This window comes from Schistocerca americana, chromosome X, assembly GCF_021461395.2.
Source record: "Schistocerca americana isolate TAMUIC-IGC-003095 chromosome X, iqSchAmer2.1, whole genome shotgun sequence".
NCBI lineage: Eukaryota > Metazoa > Arthropoda > Insecta > Orthoptera > Acrididae > Schistocerca > Schistocerca americana.
This window is the reverse complement of record NC_060130.1, coordinates 86,786,005-86,808,661: the sequence shown is the minus strand read 5'-3', so window position 1 is coordinate 86,808,661 and position 22,657 is coordinate 86,786,005.

Genomic DNA, 22,657 nt, shown 5'->3' with positions numbered 1-22,657 from the left:
AATTTTGCCTAGTCGGAACACATGTCGCTGGCTGTACGAACGGGGAATCTCCAAATCATCTCTGGCTTGCCCTTCGTACCCTCAACCGCACTTTGCTAGCACTGTTCTTTGTTTTGAATGGTATTTTGCATCGACGAGTGTGCGTGTTTGGTTGCTCGTTGCATTTAAAGGATTTTATTATAATACTAGTGTAATTATTGTGAGGCATTTCATCATGAATGAGCCTTTGTGTAGTAGACAAGTGAATCAAAAGCTGTGGAGAGAAAAGTTTCTGGAGGAAATTATAATGTGTTATCAGTAGACGAATATGGTGATTTGGTTAAACGAGTAGAAGATGCGGAAAAGCTGGAAAAAAAGAACCCCATAAAGAAGAAGACTGAAACGTTTTGCTGTTTTGAAAAATAGTGATGTGAAAAAACTCATTGCATGGTGTGAAGGGAATATAAAATACTTTGTTCCAGCTAATGAACTTTATGTGACTGACACAGCTCATGTAGCTGTGGGTCATGGTGGTCGCAATAGGATGTTAGCTGAGACATCAGAAAAACATGCCAACATCACAAAGGAAATGATACGCATCTATTTGGCTAGTTTCAAAGCCATTCCTCCATTCGGAAATGAATAGCAGATGCCACATCGATTTCATTGATTTCCAAACACAGCCAGATGGGAATTCAAAATTCATTCTAGTTTACCATCTCACAAAATTTGTTCATCTTCGTGTGTTAACAACAAAGAGGGGTGAAGAAGTGCCGTATCATTTGAATGACATATTCCTAACTGTAGGGGTACCATGCATTCTTCAATCTGCTAATGACAGAGAATTTGTCAATAATGTTATAAGTGAACTTGCAAATCTTTGGTCAGAATTGAATTGTGCATGGAAAACCAGGGCACAGCCAAAGTCAGGGTCCTGTTGAACGCACCAACCAAGACATTGTAAATATGATAAGTTCTTGCTTAAAGGACAACAATTTGACAAAGTATTCAGAAGGATTAAGGTATGTCCAATTCATGAAAAATCGAGCTTACCACTCTGACATAAAACAATCACCTTAAAAAATGCATTATTGAGAATCGAACCTAGAGTAGGACTCTCCAATTCGTCGTTACCTCAAGAAATCATAAATGATATTCAGGATGAAGATGAACTAAAGAGGGCAAACGAAGATGACAGCAATACTGAACAGTACGAATACAGTGATGACAATAACATTGTGAAAATTAACACGAACAGCATTCAAAATGATAGAAAAATTGTGACAAAAATTTGAAAAAACAAGCTAAAAGAATGAAAGCTTCCGCTGACAAATCCCATCCACTAGCTGACATTGGAGACAATGTAACCATGCATATTCGAGATGTAGATTAAGGTGACCTTCGAAACATAATTGGAGTAATACTTCAGAAAACTGATGAGGGCCTCTACAAAGGTGCTTTAAGCACTGTAGCCATCAAACATTCTGCTGGATTAGGGCAAGGCTTTGTGAAATGCTGTTGCATGAAAAACTGTGCAACAAACAAATGTAATTGTAAGAAAAACAAAGTACCATGCAATTCTAAGTGCCACCAAAGTAAACCTTGCAAAAATATGCAAATAAGCAAATTGCATCTAGTGATAGAGGTGAAACTACTGATTAGTTAATAAATAACTTTAATGAATCATATTGACTATTTTATTTCTATTCCTTTATTCAGTTTACTTTGAAAGGTTTGTGGTAGATACAAACTAGGTGCAAATAGTTCAGATTAGGATGTAACAGGTTATTTTGAAGCACATAAATTCTAATTAGGATAATCCAATTTGACCAAGGATAAACTGTTTCATCCTATCGGTAACAGTATGAACGAGTTTGACCTAGACGAAACTAGTTCATCCTAAAATCGGACTTGGCTGGTAACATGTATAGTTGGTATCTGTGAAACAAAGTTGATTCAAATTTAGTCATCTTCGTCTGTTTATTTTGAATGTAAATAAATTATTTTTTCACATTTTTGTATTTTATTTGGTGAGATAAGATGTAAATAACATATAATGACAATTACAATACTCAAATTAACATTAGAAAAAAATTATTCAAATTTGAAGTGAAAATTGTTCCCCTGTTAATTTGGAACAAACGACAGTGCCATCTGTTGACAGATTTTCTGACTCATGTACCATCTGATACATGTAAAATTAATTAACTGTACAGTTTCAAACACATAATACTCAGCAGTTGTAAGTTAACACACGTAAAATGCATCTACTATATTAGTTTTTGTTATAACAATTATATTTTTAGAGATAACAATTCTGATTGCATTTTTGGATAGGCCCATTGCCCATGAAAAAAGACTACCCAGAATACATAGAAGTAAGTTGGGTTGCATAACTCATAGGCACAAGAAAAAAAAATATTTTTTGTTAATTTATCACTCAAAAATTAACCAATTTCGAAAATTAAATATGCTAAACATAATCTACATAACAAGAGCAATCTGTAAAAAATACAATGTAAAAATTAGATACCATCTTCTGATCAATAGACTAAAATTTTCAGATTATATTTATTCTACTTTTTTAAAAATATTTCAAAAAGGTGTATATATAAGTTTGAAGTTAACACTTCTGTAATGCTTTCTAATTTTTTATTCATTAATCTCCTAAAAAAATTTCTGTTGGTATTGTGTGTTATGCATGATAAGCTAAATTTTTCTTACCATACATTGTTACATATACTAAAGTATCTGAAGAAATTTTTTTTAAAAGTTGCACAAATTTTTTTAGTCGTTTTCTGTGAAATTAAAATGTTCTTTCTACAAGTAATATTGACACAGATCACATAAATTGAAATGAAATTTAATGGACTAATATCTATATCTACTTTAAGTAGTGTGACTCATTTAAAATAGAGAAATGCATTGTATGGTTTCAGAAAATTATTTGGAGGATTAATATTCCATATCTCCTGTGGGAAAATTTCGTGTCTTCCATTTTCAAGTATATATTCTGTAGTTTAATGTGAGTGAATAATGGAGAATCAAGTAACTGATTATTTTTATGATTTGTATGAGATGTAACAAATACTAAATTTCGGATATCAAATTCTGCAGTGGTATAGTAATCTGTGATATCAATTTAGAAATTTTTCTTACCACTCAATTCTGCAACTTCTACAGTTTGTGTTTATAGAAAGATATCGGAATTTTGTATTTTTCAGAATATTTTCTCGTTGTTCAAATTCGTAATTTGGTGCATATTTAACATTTGGTACACGAATTTCTGTAGATTCTAACACAGTATTTCCTTCCTAAGGATGTGTTTCCTTAATTTCAATGCCAACTTCATTATAATCAGACCATCCAAGAATTGCTTCTCCAGAACTAGAAGACCTTGTAAAAATTACGGTTACATCACCTTCACACTCGATTTCAATATAATCTCTAAAAAATTCACCAGTGGGTAAAGCACTTCATTTTTCTTACAATTTATTTTTCCATTATTAAGTATATGACAGTCCACACTTATTTTATCACTAAATATGAAAATGTAAGTTAACTGCTGATGAAATAAAAGGATTTTCCACTCTAGGTAAAATATTATTTCCTTTCTTTATGGTCACAAAATCAAGCAGTTTTGCTACATAATCACTGATTATTTTTTTATTGGATTTTCCAACATATGTTGGATAATCTGAGTCTCATCTAACAGTATTAGCTATAACAATTCTAAAGTTCATGTGTAATTGCATATGATTTGGATGAAGCCATCCATCAACAATATTTATTTCAATTTTTTTCTCATTGTTGGGTGCATTTAAATTTATTTTTACTCTTCTCATTCATAGGAGTAGAACTGAGAACTCTCGATTTTATTGATGATTTATTAAGGATGACATTTATCAAGACACTTCTAAAACAACTATTGCACAGTCACCATTGAAGTCAATCAAATTGTCGTTTTCATCAGTTTCTAAGTCTTGAATTTTATCATAAAATCGAACATATACAAGATAATATGGTTCATAAATTACTGGTCTTCCAAATTAAGCATTTCATTAAAATGAAGCAATAGTATTAGTTTCTCTATGAAAATGATCAGTATGTTTAAACATTCCATCAGCTAGATTGAAATTTACATTTATTAATTCAAATGGAATAACAATATGAACATTATTAGTGACAGCCATTAGCTTCAATAATTTGATTATTAAATCCCAGCATATTTGCAATATTACCTTTTTTTATCCATATACAACTTAACACCATTCTCAATAATAACTGTATTAAAAATTTCCTCCGCTTTTATATGAATATTTGACTTTTTTGAGTGAATAAAATTTTCAAAATTTTTAAAACTATACTGTCCTACAGTATACCTGGAATGATCAGTTTGGATTTTTTACGACAGACATGACTAGAGAACCAGATGAAGGTAAGTTTCGTTGTTTCACCATTGCAATATAGTTTATAATTTTTTGATGTAATATTTGGAGTTATAAAAGTTGTATAAAAACCAATTAATGTAACATTTTTATAAGTTTCTATCACTGGAACAGTTAATCTTTTTTTTAAGGAAAGCTGATTAATCACTCAACTGCAATAGATGAACCATTTATAGAAATGAAAATTTATTTAAGTAAATGACAGAATGGGAACGAAAAATAAGAGTCCCAGAAAAGAAATGAAAAAACGAAAATGGTTAACTTTTACCAACCTTTATTCGATGAGCAATCATTGGATCAACTGTTCATGGTAAGACTACATCAATAATTCATAATTATATTCTAGCATCAGGATAATTAAATTGGAATAAAATTAATCATTTGTATGTTTATTCTAATAGTTTAGATCAACCAAAATAATCAGAATTTATAAAAAATGGTGTAAAAAATTGAAGATAAGCATACAAAAAATTGCTGCTTTTATTGAAAATAACGATGAAATTGTACCACTAGATTAATGCTAAGAAAATCCACTAGTACTATTTGAGAGTTTCATTCTTGAAAATCTGGATATAGTTAGAGAATATTTTACTACAGGAAGACATTAAGGAATAGATTGTTTTTATTTAGTTTAAAACTTACTCAAAAATTCCAAAACAATTAGTCAGAGATAACATAAATTTTTTAAATGTTTTCAGGCAAGATGACACAGATTTAAATCATAATTATCACAAGTTCGTTGGAGGAGATTTAAAATTTGATGATTTTAAAGAAGAGTGTAGCACATGTTTGAATGATCAGCTTGGATTTTTTATGACAGACATGACTAGGAAACGAAAATGAAGGTAAGTTCAGAAGTCAATACAATATGTCATAAACATTCAACAAGAAGATAACAATAAAACGTTAAAAATATTTAATTAACGTTTTTTCTTCTGTACCAAATGTTTACAAAATACGAATCAGAAGTTCTTAAGGAATCTAAGAAGAATGAAAGAACAATTCAAGTTTCAGAAAAAACAACCATGAACAGAATATGAAAGATATGAAAAAGAAGATCAACCAGTTATTGACACTACTGAACAAGTGAAACCATGAGTCAAAGGACTAGGAGATGGTGTATTAAAAGCTACTGAAGAAAGTAGAGAAGTTGAAAAACAAATGATTCAATATCACCATCATACAATTGAGTTTGGAGATTTATCACCAATTAGATGACTACACAATTGGTCTAAAGATGGTATTGGTAAATACGACTATACATTAAGTGAATTAGAAATATAACATGCATTGAATTAATATGAAGAAGAGAAAAAAGGTGCTGTTAAAAAAATAAAAAGGATGAAGTTAAAAAAACAAATACAACTTAAAGAATGTTGAAGGATATCAACAACTTTTGGATTAAGACCTGCTGGTCAGTTTAAATACATTGGTAGTTTACCAGTTAATTTCAATTGTGAAGAAATAACTATTGGTCATAAGCAGTATGAAGCTACAGATGAATTATTGAATCGCTCAACTAAAAAGTATATTACTATAGATGATATCTGCAAAAAATGTGATGGTGTTGATTTATCTAATCATGTAGATGTACAAGGATGATTTGAAAAGTTCTCCGAATGGAATAGAAAAAAGTACTTAAATCATTGACATATTTTTTTTTATTTTTCAATGTAGTAGTCTCTTTATAGATTAATGCACTTTGTCCAACAACGTTCCGATGCCTTGATCCCATCTCGAAAATGAGTCTCCTCCAGGCCTGCAAAATAGTTGTAAAATACAGGTATTAGTTCTGCGTTTGAACTGAATCTTGATCCACCAAGACAAATTTTCAATTTTGGGAAGATATGGAAGTCCGACAGAGCCATACCAAGTGAATGAGGCAAGTGTGGCAAAAATTCATACCTTACTTTGTGTAATTTTTCCATGGCAATGGCATGTTTGTGCGGGCGGGCATTCTTTTGAAGGAAGATGACTTTCTTCCTTGCTAAACTTGGCCTTTTTCATCATGGTCGTTTAACTGGAAAATCTATAAATTTATTATATAATAATTGTAATTTACCTTTAAACATCCTCATTTTGTAAAAGTTTATTTTCGTGATTTATCTGGATGTGATTCACATCTGTTTGTAATAGAACTTAGTTACTATAAAAAAGAAATAGATTTGATACCAAGTAATGAGGTTTTGGTAAGACAGAAAAATTGAAGATGATGTTTATCGATAGATTTAAATGTATGGCTGTTTCACTTGACAAACTTCCACCAAATTTGAAAAACGATCAAAAGAAAAACATTAGAAAATATTTCTCAGATGACTTATTGAATCTAGTGATCAGAAAAGGTGTATATCCATATGATTACATGGATTCTTGAAAGAAATTTGTAGAGACACAATTATCACCAAAAAAAGAGTTTTACAATTAACTGAATGACTACAAAATAAGTGATGAAGATCATAAATATGGGGAATTAATTTGGGAAAGATTTAATTTGAAAAACGTTGGTGAATTCATGATCTTTATCTTAAAACTGATATATTGTTACTGACTGATGTGTTTCAAAATTGTAGTAAAACTTATATAAATGCTTATGATTTAGATCCATCTTGGTATTTTACAGAACTTGGTTTACCTTGGGATGCAATATTGAAAATGACTAAATAACGACTAGACTTATTACATGATTATGATATCATTTTTATGGAATAAGAGATGGTTTACCTAAGTGTTGTAAAAGATATGTCGAAGCAAATAATAAACGTATGAAACATTTTTATGATAAAAAGGTATAAAATTATTTAGCAGAATTAGATGCAAACAATTTATATAGTTATGCTATGAGTCAACATTTACCGCATTTTGGATTTGAATAGGATGAACCAAACAATTTTGATTATTCAAAAATAAGTGAAATATTAGATAGTGGTAAAATTTGTTATGTATTTGATTGTATTACTGATTGGGATTTTCAATTAGTTGAAAGAGAACAGATGATACAAATACAAAGGAATGTATAAACTTTCACTCTGTGAAAAATTTTTAAAAATTTTATTTTTTCGCTATTAAATTTTATAACCTTAAATGTACAATACCAAACAGCTAAAGCAGTGTGGTGACTGTTTCAATAAAGAGAATACTAGTGAATTTCATAAAGATAAGTATCAAAAATATGGATATTGTTGGATTTGCAAAGAGTGTGTATCTTATTACCAGAAAATTAACATTAAATGTGAGTGCGGTAGAAACTTAGACCAACCTTGTCTCAAAAAACATTAACTTTTATAAATAACAGTTCATAAAAATCTTATGGCTGCTCAGGAAGAAAGAATCAGAGAAGTTTTAGGTAAGAACAGGTTCCTTATATTCACCACAATTCATTTTATTTTTTTCCCTTACCTTTTATAAAAAAAATTGTAATTTGTTTTCTTACAGTCACCTTTTGTGAGAAAAATAAATGAATGTGCTTAGAAAAAAATATTCGTTTTTCTTAATTTTTCTATGTAATTTTTTATAAAACACCCTTCTTTAAGTGAAAGTAAAGAGTTAACCCTGTAAATTGGACTATAGTAGATAAGTATAGGTTCTATGTAACATTTTTTTACGAGATAATGAACTTTTGGCTCACAAAGCGAGTCAAAAAGTGAGCTAGCTTGGAAAAAAGTGAGATAGAACCTACACTTATCATCTACTTCAGTGGTGGCAGCATGTTCTCCATGGAAAAAGGAATTTACATAAGTAAGATTATTTGTAACAATCAACAAGTTCATCCAGCTGCTCGAGAATTCTAACTGAGACGGCCATGAGAGTCATTGAGACTCGCTGAAGAGGCAGCATGTGTGGCAAGCTTACAGAATATATCTGAGTGGTGACTGAGACGTCTCGCAGCACAGACTGCAGGCACGCCTGGTCATGGTACCTGTGATAATACACTACATCTTCTCGCGATGCGACCGCATTTGTGCTGTGATTTAAACTTTGCACTTCTGACTCCAAAGTGATCGAGGTCTCAGGTAATTTCGTGCTGTAAGTTAAGATTGTGGCAGACTTCCTCCGTCAGTCTTCAGAACCGATTAACATCAAGTGGACGAGACGACAATCTGCATGATGGTGGGCTGGAGAGCGCGTTTCGACCGTTAATGGAAACACGCGCCGCCACTCTTACGTGGGAAGTTGGGCTGGTCTCTCACGCTCTGTGTGTATGTGGGGGAGGGGGAGGGGAGAGAGGGGGTGGAAGCGCAGGTGGTTTACAAGCACTTAAGGCCAGGTTCTCATTCAAATGAGCAAAAAATAGGCAAAGTGCGGATTTTTTTTTTTAGACAAATGGAAACAGGTAAAAATGATCTGTTTGGGGACTGTGATTCATCAGACTTTGAACTTTATCTTAGATTTTCAATACAAAAAAGAAAATGGCGGCTGTAAGTAAGGGCCAGGGAGTTTGAAGTACGCAGACTATGTGGGGTGCAGCACCCCAGCAGTTGTCTGAAATAAAAAATGGATAATATCGATCGATACGATATTAAATTTATGGGAACTTATACCTAACCACAATGAAAGAACTTTAAATTTAACGATATGGTGCTAATTCGAATTCGGTATTTGGGCGTTATTGGCACTCTTTATGACTTTACAAAAAATAGTTAATATGGACAAATCTGATATATTATAGGATAAGCTCCCAAGAAAAGTGTTTAATTTTCGGGGGTCAGAGGTAGAAGTTAATAGGTTGAACTGTTTCTGTTTTCTGCTACACTCAGTTTTGAAAAATCGTTTCTCGAGAAAAACCTGTTTACAGTATAAGGAAAACTTTTATATTTATTATTAGTTCTGTTTGCATAAAACCTAAGTTATTACATATTTTTCATGCCTCTGAATACGAATCTGAAGTTAGAGTTTCAAAATTCAAAATGGCTAATCGAAAATGATGGACCAAAAATTATGTTTTGATCGGATTTTATCAAAATTTTACCAAAAAACGTGTTTCCGTTATTTACGTTTAGTCTGCAAATTCAGGACACTATATCAACCCCACCCCTAAACTGAATCGTTCCTGGAGAGCAATTCTCTCCTGTCATTCTTGTTGGCGAGACTGCTTCGAGCAATGGGTTGCAGAAACTTTTGTAAAACGCGGATTGAAAAATCTTTTCATCACAACGTTCTAGACAAATACAACTTTAAAAATGCAATAAAAAATCGAATTTTCGACCATTTTGAAGGAGAACCTGGCCTTAAGTTGGCTATCCCATTGTGGTCCCCATGGGGCATCGAAGGAAAAAAACCTATTCTTTCGTGACACCAAGACCACGAAACAAATTTGAACTAAACGGCTTTTCTTTCAACGATACATACCATCTTGAAACTTCTTTAATAACATACTTTCCACGTATGAAAAATCTATTCTGACCTTATTACCCGATGGTCCTATACTTTCGCAAGACATCTGTGGCATAATGTAGCATGTTTAACATCGCTGATTGAACTGGACAAATTTCCATACTAAGGTTTTTCATTTCAGGTAATATGTACAGAGTTGACCTGTGATTTTTGTCCCTGAACTCATAAGTTACCCTTCTATCTGAATCTGTGATTTGATTTCAAATTAATTTATTAAATCTATTCTTTCTCTTTGTGTGTGGATGACGTAAGGGCTACTAGTAACTCTCCACGTGCGTAGGATATACCCTGGGAAAATGTATGGTTTATTATATCATATACAAGTTTTATAATTGAAGTGGTATAAGGCTGTATGTGTGTCCAACAAGTTCTGTCTATCAGAACTGAGGCACAGTGACAGGTCCTTAGCGCTTCGCAGCAGTATGGGTGGCGGACAGCTTCGCAAGGTGTAAACAATCAGTAGTCTCTCCCTACGAAGTTTCCCTATTTATTTTACCTGACAGCAAATTGTGTTCCAACTGCATTTACTGACTTATGTACTTGCACGGGAAACTTTCGCTGGCTGTAGTAGAAGAAGTGAGCTAGTATGGCTGCCCTGGAAAACAACACATGACAGACTACGTTTTTTGGATAATAGTCACTTGGCTGATCTTGTAAATGATTATTTTAACGACCGGTTTTTTAGCTTAGAAGTCAAATTATCAGGTTAGATATGTTAAATCATGACATTAAACTTGCGATATGGGCGGGACCGAATATTCCTTGTCTATGAATGAAAGACGCAATTAACAATTCGTCAGGTAAGCAAAAAGCGTGGCTCCACGATTCCTCGAGCGTACCACGAATCCGGAAAGAACGACAGTAGGGCGCACATGATTGGTTAACCATTAGGCGCGACTATATTTCATTTGGACAGCACGCCGACAGCGATTCCCCCTCATGTACGACCTGCACCTGACATCCCAGGCGTAACTGAGTGGAGACCGTCGTTTCACTATAATCTCCAGCAACCAGCTGCCACTGAATACGAAGATACGCTGTCTCAGTCCAGTAAGAAAATCAAACTACCTACAGTGATCTTTATGATCAAAAAGGCCCACATAACGATGGGATATTACGACCGTGGATTCCCTGTTCTCCCTGCTAATATTGTTGTTCAAATTTGAAAACGATACCTCGCAAGAGGTTAGGTTGTCTCTAACCCAATGAAAAAAAAGCTGAACTGGAGACTTCCGCCTACTTAGGAGCAAGAACGGCTAATTACGCGAAAAGCTAGTTTTGAATTCATTGTATTTCAGCTCATCAGATCGTAAACTTGACCATGCTTCCGATCTTGTATCATTCTAACCAGTATATGTTCCAGTTTGCTAAGTTGAGTTCTCGTAAGATATTACACGAGCATTCGTCCTCTTAAACGTGGCTGTCAAGGCGCGCTCGGTGTGGAGTTATCCATATCGAAGAAACCGGTGTGGAAGAAATTTTCGTCTCCATTGATCAGCAAGAGAAATAAAGAAAGTATCTTAAATACTCGTATCTTCCTGTCTGTACATTATAAAACTGCTGATTGGCCGAACTTGGGGATTGCACCCCCTCCTCTCTCCTCCACACTTGCAAAAAATTGATCTGACGCACCCTTTGTTACACAAATGTTTCATAGATATCCCCCCTACCCTCCTGTGTTTTGTAGCTCCCTCCAGATCCTTGGACGCCATGTACTCCGCATCAAGTTCCGCATCTGTTTACCTACCCCCACAAAGATCATTTGCCATCTCATCAAATCTCACCGTTCCTCATTCACACTTAACCCCTCCGAACAACCTACACGATCCACTAACTTGGCTCCAATAATCTTAGTTTCCCCTCTACTTTCCAACCCTAGTACAATGCCTGCCCTCAACCGACGCTTCCCATCAACCCTACACCCACATCCTCCACATACTCTCCCAAACAAGTGTCAACTGACTCCCCGTCCCACACCATGAACTCCGTCCCGACATTTACCCATCCTACCTACTATAAAGCCACCCTATCCTTTCCACCTCCTGAGGCACCCTCTCTTTCCACTCCCCATATTGCCCCTACTCCTCATTCCCTTTCTCCCTTCTTTCCCTTTCAACTGTTTTTAGCCTCACCGATACCATCCATTGCTACTTTCTTGTCTCCCACCAGCCACTCCTACCCCATCGATGCTATGTACCAGTCCCCCATACTTTTACCATCATCCTGCTACCTTGCTTAGTAATCAACTTTTTCCCTTTCATGAACAGATTACATATACCAGAGAAGGTCCTTCCAGTTTTAGTGAAAGTGAAGTGCCTCTTTTCAAGATCAGTGTTTTAAATCACGTTTCAAATGTGCTCTTCTTTTTCCATTTGTCTTCGTTTTTATCTCATTATCACTGTTTTAAATTACACATGATGACCTTGTTTCTTATATATCTAAGTGCTCCCGTTTTTTCCTTAAAATATCATTTAAATTACTTGTAAATATGTTGCCCTATGTTAGAGTTTTTTGTCTTCTCTCTAAATTTAACTTGTCACTTAGCTGAAGAGCGGTTTAACTGGGTTAACTATATTACTGACAGGCCCCCACCCCCGCCATATGGGACGAGGTAAATGAAATATAAATAAATAAAAAATGTATGTTGTACAAATGTCTGGCGTAAATTCCAAATCTCTCTCTAGTCTCACGGAGCGAGCACATGTCCCACTGTTGACGATGATCCCTTTGTCAGATGTTGTAAGCTGGGCGGGTGCTTAGGTACTGCTTTTGAGGTTTAGGCTCCGTTTCGTCATCTCTGTGCCTGAATTGTCCCCAACAGCAGTGCCTTGGGAACATGATGAAATCCCTTGGCAGACGACAGAGAAGTGGTGATAAACCTGTCATAACTAAACAATCTCTGTTTGTCCGCCCCAAGGTAACAGGCATACATCGGCAGCAAAGAGAGTAGATCGAGGTGACGCATCAGTGTCATCGACTGTGCCTCGCTCAAAGTGCTGAGAGGAATCATACCAACATCAGCAGTAAAAACTGTCGTAGTGAAGTGGCTTGACTTTTCATGGACCAGTATTATCTAGCCACACGAGAATATAAAAAACCAGACAAGTCCGAGTAGTTCCCGAATTCTAAGGACTCCATACAAGCTTAATTATAGATATTAATAATAATTTTACATGTTGGAATCGCTTGGTGCAAGTCTTTCTACTGGACGCCACTTCGGCGATGTAGGTGTCCTTAATTTACCCCGGTTATCCAACTGGAGAAAAGGGACCTAGAGTTTAACGTGGAATCCGAACCAGGTTTTGTGTCTGGTAACCCCTCACATCATTGAGAGGTGATGGCCAAGTAAAAACAGAGTCAAAATCCGTGATCCGAGCGAAACTCGAGCCCGCTACCTTTCGGTTTCCAAACACACACTTCATTGTTCTTTTTTAATTCACATATCACATTATCTAAGTTTAATCTCCCAAAAAAATAAATAAAAAATAAACGAAAATCAAATCTATCCCTACTTGGCGCTACCACTTTTGCCCTACAAAAAAAAAGAACTATTCCTCTACAGGCGTTGCCCCCATCTATTTCAAAAAATTCTCCCAAGGCGATGTGCTCCATGGGTCTTATTTTTTACATTTTCATTTATTTTTTATTATGTTAGAATTATCATTAAATGCGTAAAATGAAAATACTATAAAACAGAATGTTACAAAAAATGTGATTCAAAGGATAAACTAAAACAACTTCGTATATTATTTGCGTTACTTCAGCTAAAAGAATCTTTCTTCAAGAAATGGTGCAACTCAAGTTTTCTTGTCCACTGCCATTGACTATTTCTATCTTCAACAATGCCGTCTACAATACCTACAAGAGACTAATGCTGCATTACTAATTCCTCGGTTAAGGCAGATTTCCACGAATCAGTCAGTCTCTTTCCTTCCTCACTGCTTGCAGTTCAGGCAGGTCATTCTGTGCTCAATGTGATGTTGCACGGAACGTCACACTGAGGCTGGCACTCCCCAACTAGAGGGACAGATCATGAAAACACTGGGTAAATAATTTGCAAAAAGCGTATGGTACCTTAGAGTGCGTTGAAGAGCGTTTTGCAGATACCACTGAAACGTCCCCTTTGAACAATTTATACAAGACTGTGCTTAACCTGACACACAATATTTTGTTAGCGCAACGCAATATGACTTTCAAAATTCCCTACAAAAGAATGGCCCTGACTAACATTAAGCTATACCTTTCACAAATCACTTACCTCACAAAAATCTTCGCTGCTCAAGCTACTGCAATACAGCGAGCGCCACTACTGCCAGCTAAATAAAAGATTCAAACTACTGAAGGCACTAACTACTGATAGGGATAGTTAGCAAATGAAAGGTATTAATAGAGAACAAACAATGTATTTACCTTGATATCATCATATACAAATATAGCAGTTCATGACAAATTTCAAAACTCCGCCATCTCTCTCCCCACATCCACCACTGCTGGCGGCTCACCTCCAACTGCGCAACGCTACGCGCTGTTAACAGCCCAGCTGCCGCTGCCCAACACTACAATGGCAGACAACAATGCAAACTAGACACAGACTGCACACAGCACAGCCAGTGATTTTCATACAGAGGTGGCGTTACCAATAAAAAAACCTAAACAGCCTACTTACATAGCCCCCATGCTCCCCACAAAAAATTTTACAAATTCGATTGGGCAGTGGCCAATACAGATTTGAAAATTTTTTTCATAATTACAATAACAAAGAAATCAAATGCACACACTTATTGATACAATGTTGGTCAAAAGCTAAAATTTTCTCACAGTCTATAAAGACAGTCCTGATTCATCACAGTAAAATTACAGTGTTTTTCTTTTTTTTTTCAAAGTCTGAACAGTAAAAGAGAATGCACACAGAAGTAGTGGATTTCCATGCAGTCTTGAAGAAGTAGTGTCCTTCCATCAGAAAGACAGTGCTGACTCTTGACATGCTGACAGGTAATGGGCCACAATGGAGCAAACCCACAGCAGAGTCATTCGAAGTTTTGAAGAATATTGGTAGGTAGGTCATCACAGAGCAGACCCACTGGAGTCCTGGTAGAAATTGTGGTATTGGTGGGCCACCAGAGGTGCAGACCCACTGCAGTCCTTGTAGAAATAATGGCATGGTGGGTCATCAAAGATGCAGACCTACTGTAGTCCTTGTAGAGATGGCCAGCAGCCATCTGTTGCGACTGTGCAGGTGCACAATCACCATCGAAGAGTCTTGCGGAGAATATAGCAAGTCCATCAACCACCACTTGTCCACTCACAAAAAATTTGTTTGACATGTCCTTAGAACCAGCAATGCTGTTATCCGGTCCCTTGCTGAATTAGTAACACACGTGCAAACATTATCAGTCCCTACTTCTCACATATTGTCCATATACTATGACCAACGGAAATGTGTGCAGTGAAATGAATGCTTAGAAGTTACTTAGTTCGATAAACTGGTGTCAATTACAATTTTATAACATGAGAATACAATTACAAAGGTACAAAATACATCACTAAAGAACATAACAATACAGATAGCATTTGTAGTAAAACAGGCTTTACAAAAGAATAGAAATAGATATATACATCAGTGTTACAAAAATAGTGACATAAGTACATACATAAAAGATCAGAATAACTTTCGAAACATCAACTTCACACATGAGCATTAACACAAAACAGAATAAATAATGTCTAAACATCTTTACAAAGTAAATAATACATTATTAATGCCAACTGTATTTGGGGATAACAGTATTCCTCATCATAGTGAATGTAACTTAATATTAAAAGAAGAAAAAAATTCTATGAAATTACACAGAGACAGGAAGAAAACAAATACACAAGGGTACACAAACACATAGTGGGATAACACAAAAGGGAAAGGACGGGGTTTGTTTTACTGCAGTATTTTGCATGGAGATCTCCCTTTGTTCATCATTATTCCCAAAAGTCCTATCTGTACCTCTTTTCTGTATTCTAACCATATTTCTTTCAAAATAAATATGGCTCATTGTACAATACTCATTTGGGCCCAAATCGTTTTCATATAACTTTCAAAGCATTCTTTCCCTATTCTCCATAGTTAGGTTCTTATATAGTCTACCCCCTCTTAAGCTAACTTAAATCTTTCCAGGTTCGAATCCTGGCAGGGTCGCCATATGAAATGTCCCCTTTGAACAATTTATACAAGACTGTGCTTAACCTGACACACAATATTTTGTTAGTGCAACGCAATCTGGCTTTCAAAATTCCCTACAAAAGAATGGCCCTGACTAACATTAAACTATACCTTTCACAAATCACTTACCTCACAAAAATCTTCGCTGCTCAAGCTACTGCAATACAGCGAGCGCCACTACTGCCAGCTAAATAAAAGATTCAAACTACTGAAGGCACTAACTACTGATAGGGATAGTTAGCAAATGAAAGGTATTAATAGAGAACAAACAATGTATTTACCTTGATATCATCATATATAAATATAGCAGTTCATGACAAATTTCAAAACTCCGCCATCTCTCTCCCCACATCCACCACTGCTGGCGGCTCACCTCCAACTGCGCAACGCTACGCGCTGTTAACAGCCCAGCTGCCGCTGCCCAACACTACAATGGCAGACAACAATGCAAACTAGACACAGACTGCACACAGCACAGCCAGTGATTTTCATACAGAGGTGGCGTTACCAATAAAAAAACCTAAACAGCCTACTTACACCACTGGTAATGAAGCTCCACTTTCTCCTCCTCGCCAAAGGTGTAGTCGCGGTCATTCCCTCGAAACGTGTAACCGCATGACATTTTGCGAGGGGAAAGCAATAGTCATCCGAACACAGGAGGGTCCTAGGTTCAATCACGTCAGGTATGACACGGAGGTGACAAGCTAAGATCTTGTGTGTGAGTGGAAAAACGCCGAATGATGACATGCACTGTAAGCTATGCTCATTGGTGTCCGTGAGGTGACAGTCAGGGAAAAGTGGGGAGGCACTCAGTCCGATAGCGATAGCGTAGTGTGTGGCGTCTCACCCACACGTCGCTAACAGGTTGCCTACGTGATGCAGCCTTCTCAGAATGCTATACAACAAATCTAAGCGGCCGAGGCCTGCAGGAGCTGCGTACATATTCACTTGCGGCAGGGGGCGCGGTCCGATTCTGCCCACTACTGGCCGCCCATTCTTCACAGACTTCTCTCGGAACATCGTGTATGGAGTGCAGGAGGGTGGACGCTCTGATGGGCTGCAGGGGACGACCAGCTTCCGGCCTGCGTCCCCCGGAAAGGTACGCGGCCGGCCCTGCTGCCACGAACCAGATGAAGAAGGCGGCGACAGCTCCAGTGCGGGCGGCTCCATCTCCGCGGGTAGGACGGGAGGAGGAGCGAAGGCTCCGTCTCCATCGGTTCGTCCCGCGGTGTCGTGCTGACACCCTCCGGCGGCTGCTGCGGCCACGCTGTCCTCTGAACCCGTGAATCTGGGGAAGAGAGATTGAAAGATCATCGTGTACGTAACAGAGGCGAAGTTCATTTTCATGGCGGCGCTGCAAACCATATGGACCTGAAACGAAATACATGAAAGCCCCTAGACGACGGACGACCTCGCTTCGCGCCCACCGTGTGCTGCCGTTAAAAACCCTGTAAAAGACAATATCGTGCGGCGCGAAGTGATACTTGCGGCCTTCCTGCGGCACCGGATGCTGAGCAGGTGGAGCAGTGTCCGATGGCGGCGGCCGTGAAGCTATTCCGCCGGCTATGGTCCATCTCGTGGATGCGAACGATACGAGGCGAGTAACAGTTGCAATGTCTGATTCCTGGTGTGAGCAGTACGAAGTTTGGCCATCTGCTGGTCGAATGGTCTGACAAAACGTTTCGCTTCGCCGTTTGACTGTGGATGGAACGGTGCACTAGTTACAAGCTGTATGCCATTGCGTTCACAGAATGAGTGAAATTCGTGTGACGTGAACTGAGGTCCGTTGTCTGACACTATTACCTCAGGTAAACCTTCTAGGCAAAATCTCGAAGACAACTCCTGAATTGTGCTACGTGACGTTGTCGAGTTCATTGGCACAGCAAAAGGAAACTTGCTATATGGTTCAACCACAATCAACCGACGAATGTTCCAAAAGGGGCCCGCAAAGTCTGTGTGCACACGTTGCCGTGGCGATTGCGACTTTGGCCAAGCACACAACTTTTGTGGCAGAGCTGCCTGGTTTTCCGCACATGCGTGACACGCTGACGTCATCTGTGCTATTTGGGCGTCCGTGCCCTGCCAAGTACAATGTCGACGTGCTAAGTGTTTCGTAAGAAAAATCCCCCAGTGTCCCTTTGGAAAACTTTAGGGATCAATACACGTGACCGTCCCTTGTCATTTTTAACAATAATCACACCTTTTTGCACAGCGAGGCTATACCGACGTGCAAAGTATCGGCGCACTGCAGAATTCTTTATGCTGTTCAAGGAATATGTGCAAATATAATTGAGCAAAATGTTCAAATCTCGATCAGCTTCTGTGGCCTGTGCAATTTTCTTATAGTGCACCGGAAACGCCTGAAGCAATTCAGAATCTTTAGCATCGATGTGATAACAAGATGCACCAGAAGCGTCAGAGTTTGTGTCAGCTGTCGGACACAATCTCGTGCTGGTGTTGAGACAACGACAAATCCCATATTTGCAATTTTTGGGCAGTTCGTACAGAAACCGGTTTCGTCGGATAAAAACAAAGTCTGCAAAGGCTTGTGATCCGTAACTAAGTAGAATTTTCTGCCATACAAATAATGGTGGAATTTTGTGACACCATACAGAATAGCCAATGCCTCTTTTTCAATTTGTGAATAATTACACTGACCTTTGAATAACACTTTTGATGCGAAAGCAATAGGTCTGTCTTTATCACCTATTCTGTGCGAAAGCACTGCACCGATTCCGTAAGAGAAAGCGTCAGTTTGCAATACAATTGGTTTTTCAGAATACTAAGCATCGATCAATGAGCAATGCATCTTTAAGTTTTGGGAAAGCTTCTTGGCACTCATCTGGCCGAACAAAGGGGACTTTCTTGCGACGCAAGCGATGCAACGGAGCCGCGATTTGCGCAGCGTTCGGTTTGTAATAGTTCATTTTTCCTAAAACTGACTGCAATTCTGTGATATTACGAGGAACTGGCAAGTCTCGTATGGCTAACAAATGCGACTGCAGTAGATGTACACCTTGACTTTATGACAGGACCAAGATACTGCAACTCAAGTTTAAGAAAAATGACACTTTAGTTCTGCCTCAGATAACACACGAAACAAAGCACGTAAATTTGCAATATGTTCTTCAGGTGTACGACCTGATACTACAATATCGTCCAAATAGTTTGAACAGTTTGGCACTTGTGCAGTCAGCTGTTCCAAATACCGTTGAAAAACGGCGGGTACGGAAGCACTGCCAAAAGGCAAACGCAAATATTTAAACGAGCCCAAGTGAGTATTAACTACACACACTTTTTGAGACTCCTTATCGAGCGGTATTTGAAGATATGCGTCGCGCAAATCAATTTTAGAAAAGTAGCGTCCAGCCCCTAATTTGTCCATAAGATCTTCTGGGCGTGGCAATGGATAAGTATGAATGACTGTTTGGGGGTTGATTGTAGACTTCAAGTCAACACAGAGGCGAAAACGACCTGAAGATTTGGGGAGCAAAACCAGGGGACTTGCCCACTGACTAACTGATATGGGCGCAATAATTCCGCTGTCCTGCAATTCTTTAAGTTCAGCCGCGACTTTGTCCCGTAATGCAATGCGAACAGTTCTGGCCCGGCAACATTTCGGCTGAACATTGTCTTTCAGCGTAATATGTGCAACAAAATTGTTAGCTTTGCCTAAACCTTCAGAAAAGAGTTCCGGGAAATCTTTTAGCAAGCTAGCTACATTGTCTATCGCATTGAATGCAGACACATTGTCCTGAATGTTAAGTCAGTTCGTAGTAAAAGTATTTCTGTTACTGATAAATCAGATATATGTACAGTATTTAACAATCATTTTCTGAGCATTGCTGGTGAATTAAATAACAATTTAGTTTCTACAGAGAATCATATAACGTTCTTGGCAAATGCCTTTCCGAGATTGATGTCTGAAATACTCCTCTGTGATACTCCTCTGTGATACAGACAACGGGGAGATTGAGTCAGTAATTAAATCACTGAAGATTAAGGACTCTCATGGTTATGATGGAGTGCCTAACAGAATATTAAAGTACTGTGTTGCACATGTTAGCCCTGTATTTAGCCACATTTGTAATTTTTTCTTTAGGAATGGTCAGTGTCCTGAATGATTAAAGTATTCAGTAGTAAAGCTGTTTTGCAAAAAGATAGAATGGGATAATGTAGACAATTTTAGACCTATTTCTATGCCATCTGTGTTTGCTAAGGTTATTGAAAAGGCTGTGTAGGTAAGGATAATTGATCATTTTGTAATACATGATTTGCTGTAAAATGTACAATTCTGCTTTAGAAGTCGTTTAACAGCTGAAAATGCTATATTCTCTTCTCTCTGTGAGGTACTGGATGGGTTAAACAAAAGGTTTTGAACGCTAGGCATATTTTTTTATTTAACTAAGGTGTTTGATCGTATTGATCATAAAATATTGCTCCAGAAGTGGGACCATTACGGAAATGGGGAGTAGCTCACAATTGGTTCACCTCTTACTTCAGCACAGACAGCAAACGGTCATTATTTACAATGTTGAGAATGGCTGTGATGTGGGTCTGAGTGGGGTACAGTCAAGTGGGGGGGGGGGGGGGGGAGGGTACCTCTGTGGCTACTCGCTGGTGTCGTCACAAGCCGACTACGGCGCCTTCTAATAAGCGATTCAGTGTCACTCTAGTTGTCTGTCCGGCGATGGGGGTAGTGTGTCGAGGTCCACGAGTGCTGCATAGTTGAAGTGCAGGGTCTGCCCCAAACTGCATTAGTGTCTTGCGGATTGCCGATTTGGTGCAGAGAAGCCAGCACGCCAAAGTCGAGCCGTATCTGGAGTGACGTCGTTCACGTTGCGGCGACTTCCCGACGGCAGTCCCCGTTCTGGAGGTGTGTTACTTTCATCTTTAAAAGGCTGGTACTATGTCACACTTGTTGAGGACAGAGATACATCATTCAGATATAGCCACAGTGATCACAGAAGGCCACCACTCCCAGTATAAGACCTTGTAACACATACACTCCTGGAAATTGAAATAAGAACACCGTGAATTCATTGTCCCAGGAAGGGGAAACTTTATTGACACATTCCTGGGGTCAGATACATCACATGATCACACTGACAGAACCACAGGCACATAGACACAGGCAACAGAGCATGCACAATGTCGGCACTAGTACAGTGTATATCCACCTTTCGCAGCAATGCAGGCTGCTATTCTCCCATGGAGACGATCGTAGAGATGCTGGATGTAGTCCTGTGGAACGGCTTGCCATGCCATTTCCACCTGGCGCCTCAGTTGGACCAGCGTTCGTGCTGGACGTGCAGACCGCGTGAGACGACGCTTCATCCAGTCCCAAACATGCTCAATGGGGGACAGATCCGGAGATCTTGCTGGCCAGGGTAGTTGACTTACACCTTCTAGAGCACGTTGGGTGGCACGGGATACATGCGGACGCGCATTGTCCTGTTGGAACAGCAAGTTCCCTTGCCGGTCTGGGAATGGTAGAACGATGGGTTCGATGACGGTTTGGATGTACCGTGCACTATTCAGTGTCCCCTCGACGATCACCAGTGGTGTACGGCCAGTGTAGGAGATCGCTCCCCACACCATGATGCCGGGTGTTGGCCCTGTGTGCCTCGGTCGTATGCAGTCCTGATTGTGGCGCTCACCTGCACGGCGCCAAACATGCATACGACCATCATTGGCACCAAGGCAGAAGCGACTCTCATCGCTGAAGACGACACGTCTCCATTCGTCCCTCCATTCACGCCTGTCGCGACACCGCTGGAGGCGGGCTGCACGATGTTGGGGCGTGAGCGGAAGACGGCCTAACGGTGTGCGGGACCGTAGCCCAGCTTCATGGAGACGGTTGCGAATGGTCCTCGCCGATACCCCAGGAGCAACAGTGTCCCTAATTTGCTGGGAAGTGGCGGTGCGGTCCCCTACGGCACTGCGTAGGATCCTACGGTCTTGGCGTGCATCCGTGCGTCGCTGCGGTCCGGTCCCAGGTCGACGGGCACGTGCACCTTCCGCCGACCACTGGCGACAACATCGATGTACTGTGGAGACCTCACGCCCCACGTGTTGAGCAATTCGGCGGTACGTCCACCCGGCCTCCCGCATGCCCACTATACGCCCTCGCTCAAAGTCCATCAACTGCACATACGGTTCACGTCCACGCTGTCGCGGCATGCTACCAGTGTTAAAGACTGCGATGGAGCTCCGTATGCCACGGCAAACTGGCTGACACTGACGGCGGCGGTGCACAAATGCTGCGCAGCTAGCGCCATTCGACGGCCAACACCGCGGTTCCTGGTGTGTCCGCTGTGCCGTGCGTGTGATCATTGCTTGTACAGCCCTCTCGCAGTGTCCGGAGCAAGTATGGTGGGTCTGACACACCGGTGTCAATGTGTTCTTTTTTCCATTTCCAGGAGTGTATATGCAACCTAGTCGGCTCGCCGAATGACTGGTTAGATGAGTGTGTCGAGAGCTGTTGCCGCGCATCTTTTTCCACATGTCGCACAAGTGAAGATCCTGAATCACCATACCCAGTTTCGGACAAGGCGTGAAGTGCGAAATTTGTTCCTTGTGACGAAGGACGCATTTACAATCGCTGGCGAAGACGCTGTGTTTGTAC